Source organism: Rhinatrema bivittatum, chromosome 4 (genome assembly GCF_901001135.1).
Source record: "Rhinatrema bivittatum chromosome 4, aRhiBiv1.1, whole genome shotgun sequence".
Taxonomy (NCBI): Eukaryota; Metazoa; Chordata; class Amphibia; order Gymnophiona; family Rhinatrematidae; genus Rhinatrema; species Rhinatrema bivittatum.
Genome location: NC_042618.1, coordinates 449,030,365 through 449,039,879, shown reverse-complemented (window position 1 = coordinate 449,039,879; position 9,515 = coordinate 449,030,365).

Here is a 9,515-nt window from a genome sequence, read left to right as displayed (position 1 = left end):
TTCCATTAATTTGCTCTGCGTGAACTTCCCTAGGAGCAATCGGATGCCCAGCTTGAAGGCTAGACGGGGTTCACCTGCTTCATGCTGAAATCCTGCTCTGGATTTTGTCTTAATTTAAGCAGCTGCTTTGCAACAACTCCTTCTTCTCTCAAGCCAATGTAATAAGCAGCGCAAAAACTGCCACAGGGTTTTGCAGGTACTTACTCGGGTTATGCTAGCCTTATGCGGGTATGTAATAAAGTGATCAGCATGAGAAAAAAGCATGCATAAACCCACTTTAAAACATGTGGCTGGTTTAGCACAAGTGAGGCAATTAACTATTCACGCTATGCAGGCTTTGGAACGGGGTTTTTAGCAAATCTAGTATGTACAACCACAGCTACAGACTGTTCAAAATTACAATAGTAACAGTGAATATAGAATAGACAGTCAATATTTAACAAACAAAATCTTTGTTTATTAATTTATTACATTATAAGGACTGGACCACACTACCATATCTTAAAATTTTACAACATTTATGGATAGCTCTAATGAATTATAATTAAACCAAAAAAGAAAAGAAGAAAACACAAAAAAATATACAAATAATAATGAAAGAAATAAAGAAAATGAATGAAAAATAGAAAACAAAAAATAAGCCCCAGAAATGCATGTCATTATCCTATTTATATATCATCAACAATAAGCTTAATATAAAAATTCATAAACTAATACAATATATTGCATCTCTTTTGTCAAAACCTTTTTTAAAAAAAGCATTGCACTACTCAATAAAGGTATTCTAATCAATATTTTATAACCCCCAGCATTCAAAACATCTCATTACTGATAGTAACATACTGCTACATTGTAGGCTAGTGCTTGTTTATAAAACAATCATTTTCATTGTTTAAGAAATGGACTGGACACTGCAGTGTTTTGCCTATCTGCCTGCAACAGGGGACAGTATAAGAACATAAGAAATTGCCATGCTAGGGCAGACCATGGGTCCATCAAGCCCAGCATCCTGTTTCCTACAGAGGCCAAACCAGGCCACAAGAACCTGGCAATTACCTAAACACCAAGAAGATCCCATGCTACTGATGCAATTAATAGCAGTGGCTATTCCCTAAGTAAACTTGATTAATATCAGTTAATGGACTTCTCCTCCAAGAACTTATCCAAACCTTTTTTGAACCCAGCTATACTAACTGCACTAACCACATCCTCTGGCATCAAATTCCAGAGCTTAATTGTGCGTTGAGTGAAAAAGAATTTTCTCCGATTAGTCTTAAATGTGCTACTTGCTAACTTCATGGCATGCCCCCTAGTCATTTTATTATTTGAAAGTGTAAATAACCGATTCACATATACTCGTTCAAGACCTCTCATGATCTTAAAGACCTCTATCATATCCCCTCTCAGCCATCTCTTCTCCAAGCTGAACAGCCCTAACCTCTTCAGCCTTTCCTCATAGGCGAGCTGTTCCATCCCCTTTATCATTTTGGTTGCCCTTCTCTGTACCTTCTCCATCGCAACTATATCAATGTTCTGAAATAATATAAATGAGCAAATTAAACTTTTCATATAAACCCTAGCTCATATTGTTTAATAAAATTTTGTTACTCACTAAATCCCTTTCAGTGTCCAGCCTTTACATGTAGGCATGTACTCTATGGGGTAGATTTTAAAAAATAGCGCGATCGCGTACTTTGTTCGCGCACCAGGCGTAAACAAAAGTACGCTGGATTTTATAAGATACACGCGTAGCCGTGCATATCTTATAAAATCCGGGATCGGCGCGTGCAAGGCTGCCGATTTTGGGCAGCCTGCGCGCGCCGAGCCGCACAGCCTGCCTCCGTTCCCTCCGAGGCCGCTCCGAAATCGGAACGGCCTCGGAGGGAACTTTCTTTTGCCCTCCCCTCACCTTCCCCTCCCTTCCCCTACCTAACCCACCCCCCCCTACCTTTATCCATAGATTTACGCCTGCCGGAGGCAGACGTAAATCCGCGCTCGCCAGCGGGCTGCTGGCATGCCAAGACCCGACCCAGGGGCTGTTCCAGAGGGCACGGTCATGCCCCCGGAATGCCCCTGGGCCAAAACCACGCCCCCGGGCCCGCCCTCCAAATGCCGCATCATGCCCCCGAAACGCCACGTCATTTGGTGACGCCCCCGACACGCCCCCAACACGCCCCCTTAAAAAAGCCCCGGGACTTGCGCACTTCCCGGGGCTCTGCACGCGCCGGCGGCCTATGCAAAATAGGTGCGCCGGCGCGCGAGCAGGGCATTTAAAATCCGCCCGTATGTTGCCTGATCTATTTTAACTGCTTTCAACCAATCATAATGCAGATGTAAATACCCACTCTCTAAGACCAAATTGACATAAACCAGCCCTTTAAAAGTACCTTTAATAATTGTATAGGGGAGTTCCTAATATTATTTAGAAAATACATATACCAGAGAATGCTCAACATATTAATCATTTACTCTGGATCCTATTTATAGCACTAATTGTTGTATCAACTGGATATAATGCAATACACATTCAGAAAACTCCCTATTTAACTTCCCTATTTAAACCCATTGGAATAATGACATTCCATTGGAAAATATATCTTTGTTCCATCTGAAGAACTTTGTTGAAATCACCACCTCTAAACTGAGGAGTCAATTTCTCAAGAACTGAGAATTTCAATTCTTTTATCAGATGTTGTTGATCCATCCAATGAGATACCAAAGGAGTCTCAATTTTACCACATTTTATACAACTAATGTGTTCTTGGATTCTGATCTTAATTTTCTGTGTAGTTTTACCTACATAGCAAAGATTACAAAGGCACCAAATCAAATACCTGACCCCTGTAGATTCACAAGAAGTGAAAGAAGTCAATTTAAAGGGATGGCGTCCAGGTAAAGTCAAGGTATCTCCTTAAAAAGAAAACTGACAACTTACACAATGCCACAAGAAAAGTGGCCTTGTTGTCACAATGTTTTGTCAGATGCTGGTGCTAGAACAGACCGGGCCAATCGATTCCTTAAGTTCCTAGCCCTAGTCAAGGCAAAAGTCAGAGCCTCTTGGAATGTTTCATGTAACTTCAAAACATCCCAATGGGTCCTAATGCTTTTTTGTACCCGCCAGATGTCAGGAGTGTAAGGAAGAATGCATACCAATTTAGCTTCCTCTCAGGGAGGATGGAGTAGTAACAGTAGATCCCTTTTAGCCCACTGACCTCTCTTGAATGATCTTTTCAAAACATGCACTGGCTATAGCCCCAATCAATGAAACGCTCATACATTTCAACTGATCTCAATTTGAATTCATCAACGGAAGAACACAATTTTCTTAATCTTAAAAATTGTCCAACTGGGAGATTTTGTTTTAGAGATTTAAGATGTCATAGCATAGTGTTGCAATCAGTCTCTTTTCTATATATAGAAAATTGAAATCCATATGTATCATATTTAATAGTAATATCTAAAAAATGAATTTGGGTAGAACTAATAATGGAAGAAAATTGTAAGTTTGAATCTTGTTTATTTAACCATTCTAAAAAAATGTTTAGATGTTCATTTGTACCAGACCAAAGTAGGATAACATATTCTATATACCATTTCCATAGTCAAATATTATAATTAAAAGAATAGTTGTTCAAAAAAACTTCTTCAAACCAGCCCACATATAAATTAGCAATGTAGGATGCCATTGAGGCCCCTGTCGCTATCCCCTTCATCTTTTGAAAGAACTTATCTTGAAAACAGAAAAAATTATTTTCATAGCAATTGAGATCAACTCAACCAAAAAAACAGTAGGGACCCAGACTGGTTCACTCCTCTTCTCCAAAATACCTTGAACAATCTCTATAGTTTTATCCTGACAGATGTTAGTATTTAGAGAAGCTACATCGATGGTAACCTAACCATTAGTAAATCAGAAATCGGTGTTGTTAGACTCTCAAGAACAGAAATAATGGGATCGATTTTTAAAGCAGCGTGCACCCATCCAGGTGAGTGCGTTTCTCGGTGCGCGCACATGGATACGCCGATTTTAAAATCCGCGCACGCATGTGCGGGTGGCGCATGCAGAGTGGGCACATTTTCACTAACTATACACGGCAACGCAAACGGGCCTCCCCCAGTTCCCTCCCAATCCATTCCAATTAAGGAGCGGACTGGGAGGGAACTTCCCTTCCTCCCTACCTAAATTTCCTCCCTATTCCCCTCACCTCCCCACCCCCTAAACCTATCCTAAGTTTCCCCAAAATTTTTATTTTATTACTTACTGCTCCTCTGGAACAGCAGTAATTTCCACGCGCCGGCAGCCAGCTGGTGCTCGCTTTCTGGGGCCAGAGTCAAATGGCTCTGTCCCAGGTCGCCCCCCATACCACCCCTCCCCACCCAGACCTCACCCCCCAGCTAGCCCCTTTGGAGAGGCCCTGCACTGGTGCGCTTACTGGGGTTTACGTGCGTGGCTGGGCTCATTAGAAAATGCACGCAGCGCGCGCAAGGCCCAGCCACGCGCGTAAACCCCAGCATTTGCGCATGCGGGCCTTTGAAAATATACTCAAATATGTCCAGAGTCTCTAATATAAGAAAGTAATTGCAAAACAAATTGACTTGTATTAGTTTATGAATTTTTATATTAAGCATATTGTTAATGATGTATAAATGGGATAATAATGGCATGCATTTCTAGGGTTTATTTTTTGTTTTTCATTCATTTTCTTTATTTTTTTTGATTATTATTTGTATATATTTTTTTTTCTTCTTTTCTTTTTTTAGTTTCACCATAATACATTAGGGTTATATATGCTGTAAAATTTTAAGATATGGTAGAGAGGTCCAGTCCTTACATTGTAATAAATTAATAAACAAGATTTTGTTTGTTTAAATATTGACTGTTGTATTCTATAATCACTGTTACATGTTTTTTTAGTGTCTGGGTCAGGGCAGGAGTTAAGTTAAAGTGTGTGTCTGCAGACCAGTTATTCTGGAGAAATCATGGATCACCTTCACTTTTTCCGGATGTTTGGAACATTTTTGTGAGTTGGCTGTAGAAATCTCTGCTGCATTCTAGTGCCTGCCGACATCCGCTAGTACAGCTGTCGGAGATGGAAGATGAAGGGTTTAGTTGTTGCTCTACCCACCTTCAGTTATACTCCCAGACCATTAACCTCTTCACTGTTTTATAAAAAGGGAAGGCTTTCACCCTGACAATCACTCACAGGTCGCCACATTAATGCGGGTTTCAGCATGGTCTATTCCATGAGGCCTTGGCCATGTGTATTTGCGCTTGTTTTCCACAAGTTTTACCTCTGCATGGATTTTTTGTACGCATCGCATTTGCATATGCATATGTAATAATCCCGCAGAGGCACCTGCCTTTGTCATGCATGCTAAAACAAATATGCACAGACAACTAGTGCCAATTTCACAGTGCATCTTAGTACATCGTCTCCTCAGTATCTTCTACAGACTGACTCTGAATTCCTAGCCCTAGAGCATGCTAAGATCTCCTCTGGATCATTCCACTCCACAAGGGATCTCAAACAGAGGGGTTTATGGTTCACTGGAACATACCATGTTGCCTAGGGGCTATACTTGCATAGTTGCAAAGTACACTGGTACTTTTGCTGTGGGTACTTTGTAGATAATTTTTAAAGAGAAATAATCGATAGTTTTTTGTTTTTTTAATTAGCTAGCACAAATTTATGCATGCATGCATGCATCCTGGGAATACCTGCTTTTAGAGCAGCTAAATCCAGCTGCTTATTGCAACTTACCAGATAGATGTAAATATTCTTTCGGGTGATTTTTCGCCAGTCAGATCAAGTTGGATAACTCTGTACTTAGTCAGTTTAGATCCATTTGAAAATCGACTCCACTGTTCATATACTAAGGATTCCAAATACTGCCTTGAAACAGTGGCAGCCAGCATCTAGCCACTATGGTCAATGAAACAGATGTTGCTGATTTGTTTGAAAGTCATTTTTATGCCACCAGGGAGCTTTAATTCAGCATCTTATGAGATGTGGTGGGTTTTAAGTTTGGCTCACATTGCCAGTAGAGTTTGAAAAAATTGCAAAGCATAGGAAGAATCCAATGTATGAGTTCTGGTACATTGTATAATACCCCTGGAAAGGACACTTCAGGGACGTTACAATCATTTCTGCTGGTGATCTTTCCAGACAGATCTCTACTAGCTTTTGGTGCAAAGATGCCCAGCACCACTTCTCAGCCAGCTCATAAATTGGCCCACAGGGATTTCCCTTCTTACTTCTGATTCTACATATACAAGATTTGATTTTATTTAAATATAATTATTGAATACATTTATACCATATAAAGTAGATTTAGAACAAGAAAGATTTGGAGCCTCTCCCAACCTCAATCCTGGATCAAACAAATGGTGGCTAAAAGGGATTCAAGAGATAAGAGGTTTTCACTTGTGTCATGGTTTTCGTCCCCCATTCCCTAGCTATTTTTCCATTCTATAGTCTACAATTTAATTTATTTATGTAGCTGTTCTCTCCACCTAGCTTGATGGACACTCTACCTGGGCAACAACAAGCTAGGTGGAGAGAACATTGTCCAAATCTCATCTTGGAGTGAGTTTCCTCACTCCAAAGGCCAGCAAATCTTCACAAGAGACCACTGTTCTGTTCGTACGTCTCATGTTGAATGTGAAAATGGCCCCCAACCCCCTACACTCATACCTAATCCCCACCTCGAGTTACTAGGTGGGCCTCTCATAGGGATACAAATACCTGTCTAGGGAAGAGACACTACAGCAAGTCTCTCTCTCTCTCTCTCTCTCTCTCCCTCCCTCCCTCCCTCCCAGAAATATCATGAACTGTGATCAACTGGCCTCTAGTGCACAATGTACTGCAATTGAAACAAAAATCTTAGTGTTAAAATGATAATGCAAGTAATCACTTAAGAGATGCTTCTGATATGGAAGACCAAGGGGTATGCGTGTAACCCTTTTAAAATCTCCCCTGCGCGCGCTGAGCCTATTTTGCATAGGCTCAGCAGCACGCGTAAGTCCCGGGGCTTGCAAAAAGGGGTGTGGCCAGGGGGCGTGGTTTTGGATCGGGGCGTGTGGGCGGTCCGGGGGCATGGCCGAGTGCCCCGACACAGCGGCCTGTGTCAGGGCCTGCCGCACCGGCGCACGTAAGTTACTACTGCCCGGAGGCAGTGGTAACTTTTAAGATAAAGGAGGGGGGGGGGTCTAGATAGGGCCGGGGGGGGGGGGGGGGTGGGATATGTAGGGGAAGGGAGGGGAAGGTGCGGGGGGGGTTAGAAGGAAAGTTCCCTCTGAGGCCACTCCGATTTCGGAGCGGCCTCGGAGGGAACGGGCAGCGCGCGCAGGGCTCGGCGCAAGCAAGTTTATTTATTAAGTTTTTTTTTTTAATTTATAAGTTGCACAAATGTGCACCCCTGGCTACGCGCCTGATGCGCGAACAAAAGTACGCGCGCGCGCTGTGTTTTAAAATGTACCCCCAAATGTTTAACTTTGAAGCCAGTAAATGTCATCAGAGTTCTTGAAAACGGCAGCAAATTTTGATTTAATTTATGTGCATTTTGTTTAGATCTAGGCCACAATCAAAGGGTTACAGTTTTCTAAATGAAGCCAAAAATTGTTCTTCACAGCCAGGGATCCTCTGTGCTTTTCCCAGGCTTTCCTGAATTCCTTTACTGGTTTTGTCTCTGCCGCCTCCCCTGGGAGGCTGTTCCATGCATCCAGCACTGTTTCTGTGAAGAAATATGTTTGTGATGTTCCTCCTGAGTCCTGTCCCCTTGGAGCCTCATACCATGATCTCTTGTTCTACAGCATTCTTTCCTCTGAAAAAGGTTTGCATGTTGTACATTTATACCTATGAAGAATCTGCACTTCTCTGTCATGTGTCCCTTTCTTCTCCTCGTGGGTATACTGACCATGGCTTTCCTAATTCAACCATTTATATAACAACGTTTTTCTTTTGTGTCTTCACTGTAAGCTCCATGGAAAAGGAACTTGTGTGTGTTATGTATAGTGCTGCACATGTCTATAGAAATCATCAGTGATAGTAGGAGAATCTAGAGAAAGGGAGGTTCAGACAGCTCTAATTCAGGTTTATCCATTTGCCCCTAATTGGGATTTAAATATCGCCTTGCTCTGAGTTTCCTATCCACAGCCACTCTGGTGGTTGGTAACTCTACCTGGAACTTAGCAAACATTTCTTAATGGCAAGTCACATTTAATTGCCTGATGCAAGGACATGGCCAGGCCTATAGTGTGGGTAAAAATGTTCCAGAGGGACTAGGTTTTCTTCTCTGTATGTTTATACGTAATAGAGATTCATAACATTGGACGCCTTCTAGCCTGGGAATATAAATTCCTCTGCTCCTCATAAGAAGGATACTCTCTAGAAAGAGAGAACAGACTCAGTATGTTGACTGAGCAGCCTTAATAAGCCTTCTTCTGTAAGGGGATGATGTGAGGTGATGGCCATTGGCCTGTGGGTCAGGATTTAAGGGTGTGAAATCTGCATTACACATGACCCTGTATTGAGGGGGCCCCAGAAGCAGGAAACATGAATGAAATAATTGTATGCCCTGGAGGAGATTTGTTGTAGTTTTTTTTAATAATAGTACATTTATGTCAGAGCATGTATAGTTCATTAATTTAAAAGTCTTAGGGACAGGACTCAAAATCTTTTGCATTAAGACACCAGCATATGACCATCCCATGCATCCAATTACTGCACTTTAAGTCTGAATTTACAATCTGGCAACATTTCCTACTGCAACCAATGCTACCATTACTGAAAAGATCTACAAGCATAGAACAATCCTTCTGAAGCAGTCTTCAAATTATGTAACATCCTTAGCTCTTGACTTCCCGTTCACCCTGTAGTACATATTTGATTTTCCATGGAACATACTAGCTTATGGACATTTGTCTTGAAAGACTGGAATGCTCTATTGCTATTCATTTTGTTTGTATATGAACCAGGCTGGGTTTTTTTATTTTTACCATATATAGACTTTTTATTACCATCTTTCAGATTCAGAGGTTCCAAAGAAAATGTGCATCGCCTTCTGTTTACCACTGTTTAAGACTGTTGATTTTTCCTGTCTAAGTTACTTAACATCAGATTTCTTATTAATCCCTTGTTGTGATTGTTGAATGTGGATACTTCCTGTAGCAAATAGTTTGTTTTATTTTAGATATACAATAAAAATGCAATTTCTAATGGTCAGGGACAGGATTATGGATGTCACCATGACTTTGTCATGAGGATTTATTATTTGCACATTGGACTAAATTGGGTCTTAAAGTTTGGCTATAGGACCAATTGTGAGTATTTTTTTGTGACACTTCCTTCTGAAATTCAAATAATAGTAGTGTTGCAAGTGTTGACTTATAAGGATGTTTTGGCTCATCCAGTCTGCCAAGTTATTTCCAAATCCTCTAGTATGGCGTGATCTCCATCATCTCACTTCTTTGCCCCAGTTGCACATTTTATGCCTTGATCTGATAAACCAATTTC